Source organism: Phoca vitulina, unplaced genomic scaffold, assembly GCF_004348235.1.
Source record: "Phoca vitulina isolate PV1807 unplaced genomic scaffold, GSC_HSeal_1.0 scaffold27, whole genome shotgun sequence".
In the NCBI taxonomy this organism is placed as follows: domain Eukaryota; kingdom Metazoa; phylum Chordata; class Mammalia; order Carnivora; family Phocidae; genus Phoca; species Phoca vitulina.
In genome coordinates, this window is record NW_022589730.1 from 11,353,308 (window position 1) to 11,369,226 (window position 15,919).

Sequence of the window (15,919 nt, forward strand, 5' to 3'; positions counted from 1 at the left end):
TTCTTTCTTTCTTTCTTTCTTTCTTTCTTTCTTTCTTTCTTTCTTTCCTTTCTTTCTTTCTTTCTTTCTTTCTTTCTTTCTTTCTTTCTTTCTTTCTTTCTTTCTTTCTTTTTCTCTCATTTGGGAAGATGCTCCATATTCAGGGACTTGCACCTGTATCTCATTGGAAATTGGTATATATTGCGAATCCCCTATTTGGAAGGGATGTTATTAGATGAAGTATTTATTTTATTAACTTCTAAAGTAGGAAAAAGGAAGCAAGAAGAAAGTTGGTAATAGATGTTCAGTGAATTAACTTTGTCAAATCCTTCTGTTTTGTTTTGTTCTGTTATTTTTTCTTTACTGTTATGTAACAAACCATCTCAGAATCTAATGGTTTAAGTGATTTTATTTGATTTTTCAGATTTTATTTTCAAAATTTTCCAAGGAATTTAGGAAATGGCCAAGTGCTGAGTTTGTCTCTGATCCACATGGCATGGCATAAGATAGGGCTCTGGGAAACATGTCAGAAGATCACAGCACAGAGCAGTCAAGCTGTCAGAGTTTCTCACAATCTCTCAAAGCTATAGAAGCAAAATCTTGACTTTGGAGATGCCAAGGAGCTCCAAACTTGGAGGTCCAAAATCCCAGAGAGAATGGAGATGTAGAGAAGTAAATCTAGGGGCGCCTGGGTGGCTCAGTCATTAAGTGTCTGCCTTCAGCTCAGGTCATGATCACAGAGTCCTGGGATCGAGCCCCGCGTCGGGCTCCCTGCTCCACGGGAAGCCTGCTTCTCCCTCTCCCACTCCCCCTACTTGTGTTCCCTCTCTCACTGTGTCTCTCTCTGTCAAATAAATAAATAAAATCTTTTAAAAAAAATAAATAAATCTGACATTCCAGTTTTCCCCTGGAAGCACATGCCAATTTCTTAAGCTGCATAGGGCTAAGAGATAACAAGGAAGTAAAAGGCTTCTAAAACACAGAGAAGAGTTTTCATCAGTCTTAAAGTGCTAGGGAGACAAAAGTTGGAAATAGAATCTGCCAAAAAGGAAAGAATCTAAAATATCCCAGCTCCCAGATAGGATAAATATTAATATAGAGATTATTCAGAAGAAGAATCTTATAAAAAATCTTTATAAAAATCTTAGAAAAACTGTACTAAACTTTAAGTGAGGTCAGTTCCTGCTCTATCCCCCCTTCAAAAAATAGATTTTACGCACTCTGGAGGCAATAATATTTTCAGAATTTTCAAAAACATTCTATACACAATATCCAACTGGACTGTATTGAACTGTATACCCTAAAAGATATGTTCAAGTACTAACCCTGGTACCTGTGACATGGTGAAAAAAGCCAACGGTTGTATAATTGGATTCCCGGCAAAGTAGGGCGGAGAGAATGAAGCAGAAACAAAATTTGAAAAGATAATGGGGTGACAAACATCTCTCTATATCCTCAGGACACTCTTTTGAACACTGATAGGGTGAATAAAAAGGAGACTCTTAGATTTTTACATCACAGTTAAACAGTTAAACTCTGGTAACAGAAATCATATATAAGAAGGACAACACGGAAAGTGCAAGTTTTAAAATAGGCAAAAGTCTTATATACTCACTTTACAAAATAGGAATCCAAATTGTCCATAAACACACACACACACAAAAACATACTGAAACTTTTAAGTACCCAAAAATCCACAAATCAAAACCACAGTGTGATACCACCAATGTGACAACCGCTGTAAGAACAAAAGGCAAAAGCCTGACAATCGAGATTGAACAACTGTTAAGAATGAAGAGCACCTAGAATGCTCACGTAATATTGGTTATTCTTGCTCATACCACTTTGCAAAATTCTCTGGCATATACTCTGTTGCAGCAATTTCCATTCTTAAGTAAATACCCATCAAAATTGCTTCCATAGTTAACCAAAAGATATGTACAAGGATGTTCATAGCAGTGCCACTCATAATAAAAAAAAGTGACACCAAATGTTTATCAACATTGGAACAGAGAAAGATACATAGTGTATTACAGCAAAATGTCATACAGCACTGAGAATGAATGAGGAATTGCTGTACTCACAAATTTGAATGTCACAAGCACACTGTTGAATAGGTGAAGACAGATACGTGTACGTACTGAATAACTCCATTTATCAAAAAACAACATCACAAAATGAAACAAGCAACAAACCTGTATTGTTAGAATTCATGATAATGGTTATTTTTTAATAAAGATTTTATTTATTTATTGGAGAGAGAGAGATTGAGAGAACAAATGGGAGGAGGGGCAGAGGGAGAAGCAGACTCCCTGTGGAGCAGGGAGCCTGACTCAGGACTCAAACCCAGGCCCCTGGGATCATGACCTGAGCCGAAGGCAGATGCTTAACTGACTGAGCTACCCAGGTGCACTGGTTATTTTTTATAAAGATTGTATTTATTTATTTGAGAGAGGAAGAGAGAGAGAGAAAGAGAAGAAACAAGCCAAAAGTATTTTGCATTGTGTAGCACTGAAAATATTTTTATTTAGTCTCTGTGGCCAGTGTCAGTAACTATGTTAAAATTCTGAGATACTAAATTGAATGATTCATAGCTGGGCAACCCATATTTTTATTTGCTAAATGTGGGGGAGAGATGAGAGGGCCAGAAACATAGAAATCACAGTTTTTTGTAGCCTAATCTCAGAAGTGACATGTTATCACTTTTGCATATTTTGTTTGTTAGAATAGAATAACTCAATGCCATGAATACCGGGGGTGGGAATCTTTGGGAGGTCCTTTTAGAGGATTCCTACTGCACCCCTTACCATGGATCTTCACAGTCAGGCCCTGACTCTGCTCTGTGCCTTCACCTTAAAACGCAGCCCCTCACCCCCTCTGGCTCTTATTCGTTTCTTTTAGACTCTATGTCTCCTGCCACAGTGTCATTGTTCATACATTTACTTCTTCCCAGAAGGCCTCTCCCTTCCACCTCTGTGTACTTAACTCTCCTCATCTTTTGGATTTTACGTTTATTTCATTATACCCTTTTTTTCTCAATTCGACCTTAGGTCTCAGGAGTAGGACCAGATAAAATATAAAATGCCCACTTAAATTTGAACTTCAGATAAAAAATGCATATATAATCTTTATCTAAAATTCAAATTTCACTGGCATCCTGTATTTTTATTTGCAAAATGTAGCAACTTCACCTGTGAAAGACATAATAAATCCTTGAGTTCCGAGGTCAGGTCTGGCCTATAAGGGATTTCCATAAATATTTGTTGGGTCAGTAAGTGATAATTTTTATTCCTGTAGGTTTTCAGAAGAGATTAATTATGTAAATCAGGAGTACAATGTTTCTCAGTTGCTTAATAACTTATTATGATTTAGAAAGATTCACTTACTATACTTTTAGATAGGTCTCCTTTTCAATGAGCTGATATCAACTATTCTTAATGATTTCATAACTTGTGTCCAATTTCTTCTTATCCAGAAAATCCTGGCCTTAACATGCACCATATAGTAAAGAGGGTAATCATCTTTTAAAGTCATTTCAGAGACAGAATTGTAAAATACAAAACCTTGTAATTTCAATAGAGCAACAGAAATATTTTGTGCCTTAGTTGTTTTTCTTTGTGAGTAGGAATGATGTGAGAACAAATGGGGTGGATCAGAATAAAGTAGTGAGAACACACGGCATGTACAAGGTACGTAATGAATCCCCTCTTGAGTCCTTCTTCCCTCCTCATCATGTACATACTTTAAATTAGCCAAGACAAAATATACTGATCATGGTGAAAATAGGAAGCCTCTAACAATAATGGAAGACCTCAAAAGCAAAAAAAATGTCCTTTTACATTTCTAATCCATTTACAGAATTAGCCAAACCATTGTAAATAAAGGTAGTTGAGACTTGAATTAAGTTTGATTTTTTACTTTTTTTTTTTTGAGAGAGAGGGCACAAGAGGGGGTGAAGGGGGAGGAGAGAAATAGAGGGAGAGAGAGAATCTCAAGTAGGCTCCACGCCAAGTGTGGAGGGCTTGATCTCACCACCCTGAGATCATGACCTGAGTCAAAATCAAGAGTCGGCTGCCTAACTGACTGAGCCACCCAGGCGCCTCTGTTTTACTTTTTTAAATTCATTCATCCATCCATTCATTTACACCAGAGCTGAAGTATACAACAAATTTGCTTGGGAATAAAATGGGTATATAGAATACAAAGAAATTTTCTATGTATGATTTAAATCTTGAGCTCTGACAGGAAATAATAATGAGCTTAAATAATGTCAGATTAGGGAACACAGAACAGAAGGATCACCATGCAAGCGTAGGCAAGCTTGTGGTGCACCCCCTTCACACACAGACAGCATCGTTTAATTACTGGTTCAATGCTAGGTTAATAATCACTATCAACTGTCACATTTACTTAAGGCTTTTCTGAGAAGATATTAACACAGTCATTGACATTGTAGCTTGAGATTTCTATAAAATAAGTATGCTAGGCAGGAAGATTATGTGGGGGACTTCATCATACAGTATGCAGGCAAATGTATATTTTGGGGGGGGTTATTTTATTGAGGTATAATTGACATGTAACATATTAGTTTCAGGTGTACAATGTAACGATTCAATATTTGTATATATTAGTAAAATGATCGCCACAATAAGTCTAATGTTCATGTTTTTCTTGTGATGAATACTTTTAAGATCTACTCTCTTAGCAGATTTATTATAGTATTTTAGTTAATATAAATAATGTTTAAATAAAAATCTGTAATTTTTCATACTTTATTCCTCCTAATGGAATCTGGTTAGGAAGACTGCCAGTCAAGATAAACAAAATACACCATAGTTGGAGATTAGATTTAGGTTAATATATTTTTTCTCTCTCTTTTTTTAAAGATTTTATTTATTTATTTGACAGAGAGAGAGACAGTGAGAGAGGGAACACAAGCAAAGGGAGTTTGAGAGGGAGAAGCAGGCTTCCCGCCAAGCAGGGAGCCCGATGTGGGACTCAATCCCAGGACCCTAGAATCATGACCTAAGCTGAAGGCAGACGCTTAACGACTGAGCCACCCAGGCGCCCCATATATTTTTTTTTCAAAGGTGAATTAAAGATATTTATTTATTTTATCATTTTTAAAGATCTTATTTATTTGACAGAGAGAGACACAGCAAAGAGGGAACACAAGCAGGGGAAGTGGGAGAGGGAGAAGCAGGCTCCTAGCTGATCAGGGAGCCCGATGCTGGGCTCAATTCCAGGACCCTGGGATCATGACCTGAGCCGAAGGCAGATGCTTAATGACTGACCCACCCAGGCACCCCATGAATTAAAGATTTTTAATAGAATATTCTGAATCATTATCCTTAGTCATATTACAAATGTTTATTTGTATGTTCATCTAACATCCTGTCTTTCAGTAAGTCTTGTTACATTTATGTTTAAACTATAGACCAATTGGGCCACATCTATTCACATTCACTGCTAATAATATTCTGGCACAAGCTTCCACTATGTGACACTTGCCAAGACTACTTCCTGGACAGTTTATATGCTGAATGTTCTTGACCTTCCTTCAGTCTGTTCTCCAGTTAGCATTCAGAATGCTCTTTTATAAACAGATCAGAGCATGCCACTCCCCTAGTGAAAAAGACTTCTCATCTCATAAAGAGTAGTCAAGCGTTTTAAATAGCCTACAAAGTCTTCCACAACCTGGGTATTTTACACTTCACTTAATATTCTTCTTTCAGCTCCTTTTAGTTACACTGAATTTATGCTGTTCCTAAAACATACTGCATCTATTCCTGCCTCAGAGAATACATGTTTTTCCCTTTACCCAGAATACACTTCCTGATATTTTATAGTGTAAATCTTTCCCATTATTTATGCCTCTAATCAAATGTCACCTTCTCAGGAAAAGTTTTCCTGACTACTTCACCCTAAACAGTATGATTTCTTTCAAAGCAAAAATTTGTACCAAAGTTAAGCAGGCAAGGCAGACCATATTTAAAGATATTGATATAGGCAATAAAGACCATAACTGAGTTTGAATTCAACTTCACTGAAACAAAAGGAATACACTTTGTAAGAGCTGGGGTAAGGGAGGCAAATCTTAGGCCATTTGTGATTATTAATTGGCTTTATCCAAAGGAAAAACAAACTTTTCATATCTTCATGACAGGAGATAATTTTACAACTTGGAGCAACATCCTACCTCAATTAGGCTCCAACCCTATCTTCCACTGATGACATTTCAAAAGGATGGCTCTCAGGTCCTTGACAAATAAATCCATGGATTGTAAAACTGGAAAGAGGCTTTAAAAGGATTTATATGTTAAAGGGGCAAAGAAAGAGTTTATGATTACAAGTTTTCTAAAGTAAATGTTCAAAAAAAGGAGGTCAATCACTTCCCTCTATACTTGCAATGAACAAATGGAATTTGAAATTAAAAACACAATACCATTCACATTAGAACCCCCCAAACTGAAATACATAGGGCATAAATCCAACATAATACGTACAAGACCTATATGAGAAAAACTACAAAATTCTGATGAACAAAATCCAAGAACTCAGTAAATGAGATATTCCAAGTTTATGGATGGGAAGACCCAATATTCTTAACAGGTCAATTCTTTCCAACCTGTCTGTTTGTTCAACACAGTCCCAACCAAAATTCTGGCACATTATTTTGTAGATACTGACAACAGACTCTAAAATTTATATGGAAAGGCAAAAAAACCAGAAGAGCCAACACAAATTGAAGGAGATGTAGAAAGTTGGAGGACTGCCACTACCCAAACTTAAGACTTACTACAAAGCTAAAACAATGAAGACAGTGTGTTATTGGTGGAAGAATAGACAAATAGATCAATGGAACAGAATAGAGGGTCAGGAAAGAGAGTCTCACAAATATGGTCAACTGATCTTTAGAAAAGGATCAAACACAATAAATGGAGCAAAGAGAGTCTCTTCTACGAATGGTGCTGGAACAACATCCACATGCAAAAAGATGAATGTAGAAACATACTTTATACACATTTCACAAAAATTAATTCGGAATGCATCACAAACCTAAATGTAAAATGCAAAACTATAAAACTCTTAGAAGAAAATATAGGAGAAAACCCAGATGACCTTGACAATGACTTTACAGATACAGGACCAAAGGCATGATCCACAAAAGAAAGAAACTGGATTTCATTAAAATTAAAAGTAGTATCAAGAGAATGAGAAGATAAGCCAAAGACTGGGGAAAAGTGTATGCAAATAATGTCCTAATAAAGGACTGTGATCCAAAATATACAAAGAACACTTAAAACTCGACAATAAGGAAACAAGCAACCTGATTAAAAAATAAGCCAAAGACTTTAATAGATACTTCACCAAGAAAGATACACAGCAAATATTCACATGAAAAGATACTCTATATGTCATCAGAGAAATGTAAGTTAAAACAACAATGAGATACCATCACACACCTATTAGAATGGCCAAAATCCAGGGCACTGACAACAACAAATGCTGGTGAGGATGTGCAGCAACACAAACTTTCATTCATTGTTGATGGAAATGCAAAATGGTAAGTCATTTTGGAAGAAAGTTTGGCTGTTGTTTTTTTTTTTTTTTTTTTTCAAAACTAAGCATACCCTTACCATGGAATCCAACAATTGTACTCCTTTATATTTGCCCATATGACTTGAAAACTTATGCCTGCACAAAATCCTGCACACACATGTTGGTAGAAGGTTTATTCATAATTGCCAAAATGTGGAAGCTACCAAGATGGCCTTTTGTAGGTGAATGGATAAATACATCCAGAAAATAAAATATTATTCTGTACTAAAAAGAAATAAACTGTCAAGTCATAAAAAGGCATGGAGGAAGCTTGAATTCATAATACTAAGAACTAAGTGCTAATGTGAAAATGCCATATACTATTTGATTCCGACTATAAGACATTCTAAAAAAAGCAAAACTACAGAGACAGTGAAAAGGTAAGTGGTTGTGAGAGGATAGGTAGAAGGAAGGGATGAAAAGGTAGAACACAGAGGGATTTTTAGGGCAGTGAAATACTCAGTATGAAAATATATTGATGGAGGGGCGCCTGGGTGGCTCAGTTGGTTAAGCCTCTGCCTTCAGCTCCAGTCATGATCCTGGGGCCCTGGAATCGAGCCCCACATCAGGCTCCCTGCTTGGTGGGAAGCCTGCTTCTTCCTCTCCCACTCCCCCTGCTTGTGTTTCTGCTCTCGCTGTGTCTCTCTCTGTCAAATAAATGAATAAAATCTTTAAAAAAAAAAGAAAAGAAAATATATTGATGGATACATGTCATTATACATTTGTCCAAACTCATAGAATGTACAACACCAATGGTAAACCCAAGTCTAAGCTATGGAAATTGGGTGATTATGATATACCAATGAAGGTTCATCCATTGTAACAAATGTAGCACTCTCGTGGGGGAAGCTGATGATGGGGGAAGCTGATGATGAGGGAAGCTGTGCATGTATAAGGACAGGGAATATATGGTAAATCTCTCTACCTTCCTCTCAGTGTTGCTGTGAATCTAAAATGGCTCTAAAAAAATAAAGTATATTAAATGATATGTATTTATATTTTGTAAAAAAGAAAAGAAGGAAGGAAGGAAGGAAGGAAGAAAGAATGAAAGAAAGAAAGAAAGAGAAAGAAAAAGAAAGGAAGGAAGGAAGGAAGGAAGGAAGGAAGGAAGGAAGGAAGGAAGGAAGAAAGAAAGAAAGAAAGAAAGAAAGAAAGAAAGAAAGAAAGAAAGAAAGAAAGAAAGAGAAAGAAAGAAAGAAAGAAAGAGAAAGAAAGAAAAAAGAAAGAAAGAAAAGGAAAGAAAAAGGAGGAAGGACTTGGATTCAGGAAGAAGGGTGTCTAAAATTTAGTGACACTGATGGGAATGTTAAGGGTGTTTGGGTCATATTCTTCCCCTTATCACTTTACCCACATCCTTCCCCTGTCACTTTATTCCCTTATTTTTATTTTTTTTCTTTTAACTTGGTTATGACTTTATTTTTTCTCCATAGACTGTATGTTTTATAACAACAGCAATTTTGCCTATGAGGTTCAGAACCGTATCTCCATAATATAGATATATTCCTGGCACACAGTATTTAGTTATCCTTAAAATTAGAAAAAAAATAAAATTAATTGATAATTAGACCACACAGTTTATTATAAAAGCATAATGAGTTGAGAAAACAAAAAAAAATGTTAAAGTATCACTGTTAAGGTTATATGGAATATCTATCAGACTGTATTTAAAAGTAACTGACAATTTTGAGGTAGGAAATTAGCAAAAAGTGTTCACCTGTTATATTCTCACCATCTTTATATATGATGAAACCCATGAGCTAAAGCAAGTTTTTAAAAAATAAACTTTCCCTTTGCTTTGATGTCTCCAAATCTCAATTACAGGCTCTCACAAAGGTGATGATAATACTGATCTTTGAACAAATCTGAAGGGCAGAGTGAGAATGAGGGAAAAGACTTTCATGGCCAAGAGCTCTTAGAAATCAGAGCCTGAGGCAAAAGCTCAGGTGTTAATACTTTGTGATAGAGTATACTCCCAGGGAGGCAGAGGAGTGATTTGTGATAAGCTGATTGCTCGGCCCTACTAGCTATTTTCATGAAAGCTCTATAAAGCTATTGCATCACTGAACCAAATCTGTAGTAGGAGAGAGGGAGAAGAAATCTACCAAGCATTGTGTGGCATGGCAGGACTTGGGACCCTGTTGGGACCTGCCTGTTGAGCCACCTGAGGGATCAGCAGCCGCTCTCCTACTGGCTTCAAACCACCCCCCCACCCACCCACACGGCCTCCATGCCCCATAACTCTTGACTTCCTATAGCAGCAGCAGTGGCAAAAAAAGTATGGAAGCAACACCGACTCTTTCTAGTGAATCCCCAGCCTCAAATCAAGGGAATTTCAGAGATCTTTGAATTTGATATAGTTCACCCTGTGGGCCACTCAGACCAGTTTGCACCATCTTATAATATCTAGATCTTTCCTGGAATAAAAAAATGTGTTCTTCCCCTCCACCCCCAACCTTGAAGTGGGGTATGAGGGTGGGGAGTAAAATACCTCAAGGTGGTAGCAAGCTGCCATCTCCTAAAAAGAACTAAGAAGTGCTTGCACATCTGCTCCTGAAGCTATTACTGATGACCAGCATGTCCCTCTCTACCTCTAAAACTCAAGTTCCTTCACCCTGGACAGGACTTCAGCTGGTCTGGTTTGCTTGTTAGATTGTATAATCAAAATAATAAGCTCTGAGGGGTTTGTATCCTTCGTGGTCTTATCCTTGGTGGGGCATATCTGCTGAAATACACCACAGCTGTCACTAGGCATGGAAGCACCAGGATACACCTCAGTAAAAGCATTTGGTTACAGACATTCTTCTCTTTATTCCTGTGTGGCAGCAACCCTGGAGATTCATGGTAATCAGAGTTGATTATCCCTTCCAGCTTTGTAACTCCTTTACCTGCTTTCCGGTCCTTTGGCAAAAGGGTACTAAAGTAATCAGATGGTAGCCATAGCTCTCAGTTCAGTGGAACCTGACAGAAGCTTTCTGCCCATGGAAACAAGAACTTGTAACGGACAGGGTTTAAATTTATGAACGGGGAAGCAGAAATTCCACAATAAAATTCCTGAATGTGGAAGGGGTCAGATCTATGTCTACCCTTTGTTTCCCATATCTATATATTGAAGATATTGGGGATATAGTACTTTTTATCAGTCAATGGATAAATGCATATACCCATGATAGAGGATAGTGTTCCAAACCTACAAGTTATTTCCCCTGTGTTGGCGGTTCTAGCTGAGACTTCAGATTGGCTATGTGTGGCTAACCATGCACAGAAGATCAGTGAATCTCATTGCCATCTGCCATAAAAAAAGCTTCTTGATGCAGGATCTAGTTACAATGTAGCTGTAAAGTGCTGCCTTGTCTTTGCCCCGAGCTCAAAATAAAGCTGTTCCTTTCTAGCCCTGTCCGCCATGGTGCTTAGCAGCCAGGGATGCATGGTCTCAGACATGTTTACCAAGTAAAACACTGACTTGAGGGATGCCTGGGTGGCTCAGTCGTTAAGCGTCTGCCTTCAGCTCAGGTCATGATCCCAGAGTCCTGGGATCGAGTCCCACATCGGGCTCCCTGCTCAGCGGGGAGCCTACTTCTCCCTCTCCCACTCCCCCTGCTTGTGTTCCCTCTCTCGCTGTGTCTCTCTCTGTCAAATAAATAAATAAAATCTTTAAAAAAAAATAACAACAACAAAAAAGAGTTTCTTGTTCTGAGGTGATATATGTGGAATATTAGGTCCCTAGAGCTGCCATTCTGTAAACAGAGAAGCAAATCTCTATTCAGAACAAGTATTAATTCTAGTAATAAAAAATTGCTACTTCCTCCCAGGAACAAGGGGACTGGGACCAATTTAACTGAATTTCCACCAAATAGTTGATGCATTTCAGATAGGTTTCATGAAGAAATGATATTGAAGAGTCAACTTTGTTCTCTGCTGTTGTCCAGGACTACCAATAGTAATATCAGCTCTGATGAAGTAGAACTATGATGTTGGATCCATGCAGAGCTGTTACCATGGCCACCCTGTATGGGCCAGAGATCAAGCAGTGGAGAGCAGAGAGCTGAGGCTGGCTAACATCTAAATTCAAGCCATCCCATCTACCAAATAGTTGAGAGCCTTCTCTTGGTTGGATGCTCTCTGGTGGTTATTAACTTAAGTTGTATATACTTTATATGCCTCCCCATAGGAACATGCACAGGGCTCTTCCTCATACTACTTTGTTCTCAATTCCCCAGTCCTTTTCACTATTGCACAGGAGTTAATGCACATCTATACTGTGACTGATTCTTCATTGGTATCAAATGAACAACCTGTGTACTACTTATAGCTCTTCCCACAGGGAGAATTTTGCCTCCACAACTGTTAGTTACTTTTGAGAAGGCTGTAAATTGATAGGCATCCAATGCTGACTACCACCAACATAACATACCAACCACCGTGTGAAACAGATCCAAGTTATTTGCTTACTTGCTCTTCTGTCAGTTGGCCATAAATGCGCATTGAGGGAGAAGCACCAGTATAATAGATCTGATGACAGGAGTAACAAATACATGAGCCACCTGCTCATTCAATCTATATATGCTTTCTCAATCTTTCCTGGCCCATTCCAAGTAAAACATTTCCACTTGACAATGGAATACCAGTGGTTTGTGTGTTTGCCTGACATTATTCTTGGTGGCTCTGATAATCTGATAATGCATAGCTCATAATGAGTAATCACCTGGAGTTCCATGGTCAGGTATTCAGTCTTTATGAAAGCCCAATAGCACAATAAGAGGTGTAAGTGTGTTTAAGGGGGAATAGTCCTTTGACACAGAATGGCATGGCCATGCTTCACAACCTTACATGTCTGCTCTGCAAACAAAGGCCTGAGAACCAGGGGACACTATAGTGTAAAATCCCAGTCTGAGGGCTGGAAAAGATGAGATGAAATGTCCCAGTTTGAGCATGGAGGCAGGGAAAAAAGAGGTGAATTCCTTCTTCTTCCTCCTTCTGTTCTACTCAGGCCCTCAATGGACTGATACCTACCCATATTGGTAGATCTACTTTACTGAGTCCATTGATTCAAATGCTAAAGTTATCTGGAAACACCCTCACAGACATACCCGGAAATAACATTTAATATGGGCACCAGTGACCAATGAAGTTGACACATAAAATTAATCATTACATCCTCTAAGGGACTTAAAAACAGATTAAGCAGCATTTCCATGCTACTTTTGAAATCAATGGGTCCCACCAAGTGCTGTGCTTCTTTCTCAGGTAGAGATGTGAGGAGTAATATTTTATCTTTTAATTTTGAGAAAATGTTCAAAAAGCTTCAATTTTTGGACTAAAAATGTACCAATACTGCAGACTTCTGAATTTTTTTGGTGTTTAGGAAAGCAGAAGAGTTCCTCCACCATTTCTTATCTCCTTTAATGTAAGTTCACTGAGTGAGGACAGTGGCAATCTAGAACCTCAGTAGAAATAGAAGACCCCAAAAGGGAAGTGAGGTGTGGGGGTGTAGCACTGATAGAAACATCGGAGTCCTATCCCAAAGATACTGGTAACAGAGCAAGCCTTTGCAAGGGTTGCTCCTACCAGAATGCAAGGCAAATGCACTGCTTTTAATTTCCTTAAGTTTTTTTTAATATAAACTAAGGTCTTGTTGGTAATGATACATATATTGTATAACTAATTATTAGTCATTAATTTGTTACCTAATAATCATCAGGGATTGAGAGGCAACTCCAATATGAAAGACAGAGGTGAGCAGAAAGGAAGTCACAAGCAAAGAAAGAAGGATTATCTTTAAAAATATATATATATAGGGCGCCTGGGTGGCTCAGTCGTTAAGCGTCTGCCTTCGGCTCAGGTCATGATCTCAGGGTCCTGGGATCGAGCCCCGCATTGGGCTCCCTGCTCCGCGGGAAGCCTGCTTCTCCCTCTCCCCCTCCCCCTGCTTGTGTTCCCTCTCTCGCTGTGTCTCTCTCTGTCAAATAAATAAATAAAATCTTTAAAAAAATAAAAAATAAAATAAATAAATAAATAAAAATATATATATAGTAAAAAGCTAAATGAGTGGCAAAACAATAACATGTAGGTAAGAGATTAAGGCAGAAAAAGTTAGTGACTTAATCATCTGCATTCATACTGATACCCAGCAGTATCATCATTGTATATTTCATATCCTGCTTAAAGTGGAGTTCACAGGCACCTGGGTGGCTCAGTCGGTTAAGAGCTCAACTTGGTTTCAGCTCAGGCCACGATTTCAGGTCATGAGGTTGAGGCTTGCATCTGGCTTTGAGCTCAGTGGGCAGTCTGCTTGAGATTCTTTCCCCCTTCTTCTCCCTCCCAACCTGCCTTACCCACTTGCTCTCTCTCTATCTCTCAAATAATAAAATAAATAAATAATAAAATCTTTAAAGGAAAAAAAGTGGAGTTCATCCATTATTTGGAAGAATTTAATAGTAATTATTTATGCAATATAATATGAAAAATAATAACATGAAACATATATAATAATAATAATAATTAGAATTAATTATCTGCAGGATATCATCTATGCTCTCAATCTTAAAGATTTGAAAACAATTTTTAAATAGCATTTATAGGCCCTATCAGGTAACACATTCCTACTTCTTCTGATAATGATATCTACTAAAGCAGAATATATAGATAAGAACAGTATTTTAATTGTAGGTAAGCAATTACATTATTAAGTAATACTGTTTACTGAACATACATGGCTGTGATTCTGTGTAAGAGAGATCCTAAAAAAGATTAAGGTGAAGATTTGTAAGCAACACAAATAGAAACTACTTGAAAGTTCATGCAATATACCAATGAGTACAAACGACATAGTATTTCTAATCTTAGCAACTGCAATCAGACCCTAATTAAGCAAAATGAAAATGTTCATGGGTGAAATACAAATGGCTTTTAAAAATTTTAATTCAATACCAGGATTTTGACTTTTACATATAATTCCAAATGGCCTAAGCATGACTTATAGATAAAAAAAAAAAATGTCCTATATCCTTCTAGTCTTTCACACAATGAACAGGCTTGAATTGGGTTTAAGGCATACACACCTGATAGGATACTGAATTCTGTCCTTTTGTATCTGAACCACTAAAACCTTGAGACTTCATTTGCTTCTCTTTGTGTGTATGTTTTGGATATGAAGCAAAAGATAAGAGTTTACATGTAAGTTTTACATGTAAGTTTTAACTGGAACTTTTACCCTAGATTTAACACAATATCTATCAATCACATGCCAAAAGCACTTTATAAGGAGACTAAAGAAAAGAAACTCATTTCTGAATTATTTAGTCCCTGTCACTCAGTACCTGACAGTATTGTTGTATTCTCTCACATTGTCTGATTTGTATATAGAAGTTACTTTGTCCTCAGATATTAGAAGATGATAGGCCACAAAGAATATATGCTTCCCACACAACTGTGTTAGGAGGTTGAGGGGGGGAAAAAAAAAACACAGAAGAATGCATTCTTCTCTCATTCCTAGGGTATTACTTGGATGTGTTTCACTCTTTGTCAAGCTATTAAATCTCACCTTAAAACTTCAATATTTGTTCATGGAGCAAACATTTGACAAAAAGAGCAGCCAAGCTTCTGTTCTGTGATCAGTTTCTACTAAGCTTTATACCAAGAGCATCTTGTGCAGATCTCTGAGACACACCCAAGTGGCAGACTACTGTGGGGCAGTCTGACTTCCAGATACACCTGCTGTGCCTGGAATTCCACCAAGTTGTCCTGTTTCATAGGAAGCTCAGATTGATGATGACTTGGTTTTTCTGAACATTCTCCACATAGAAAATCTCCTGCCTACAAATCCATATCTTACCAGGCTATGCAGAACCATTCGGAGAAGTACAAATCAATATGTCAGATAATATCTGACTGTAAATTTCCACTTACTATTATCTCCTTCAGTTTCATTATGGCAGAAAATAAAATAATTAAAAGGTCATTTGAAAGAACTGTTTCTTTTACATCAATAAATACTTTGGGCTCCATACAATTCAACAATCCTAAATATACTGCCATTTGGTGTCAGAATATTAATCTATAACCCAAATGCCCCTTGATATCTGTCCTAGTTTGAAAACATATACTTGTAGCCAAATCAAAGTATTAATACTTTTATCAGTAATGTAGAAGAGAACATCTTTATATAATTAAAATGTATTTGAGCACCATCTTTCCCTCTTCCCACTAAAGCTCAGGAACTATTTGCTTGTAATTTGCCTTTTTACATCGTTGAGGGTATAGCTTTCTCTTTTACAAGCTGAGGTTGTGTTGTCACCAACAACAGATGCCTTTTCCTCTCTGCCATGGTGTGTAGCCAATA

The 15,919-nt window shown here is 37.5% G+C and overlaps 1 non-coding gene across 1 annotated transcript; it reads left to right on the top strand.

Moving 5' to 3' along the window:
• The first annotated feature begins 10,889 nt into the window (after nt 1–10,889).
• Nucleotides 10,890–11,019, top strand: LOC116643874. The gene has a single exon (XR_004301655.1). It is a non-coding gene; the product is annotated as a small nucleolar RNA SNORA63 (small nucleolar RNA).
• The last annotated feature ends 4,900 nt before the right edge of the window (nt 11,020–15,919 follow it).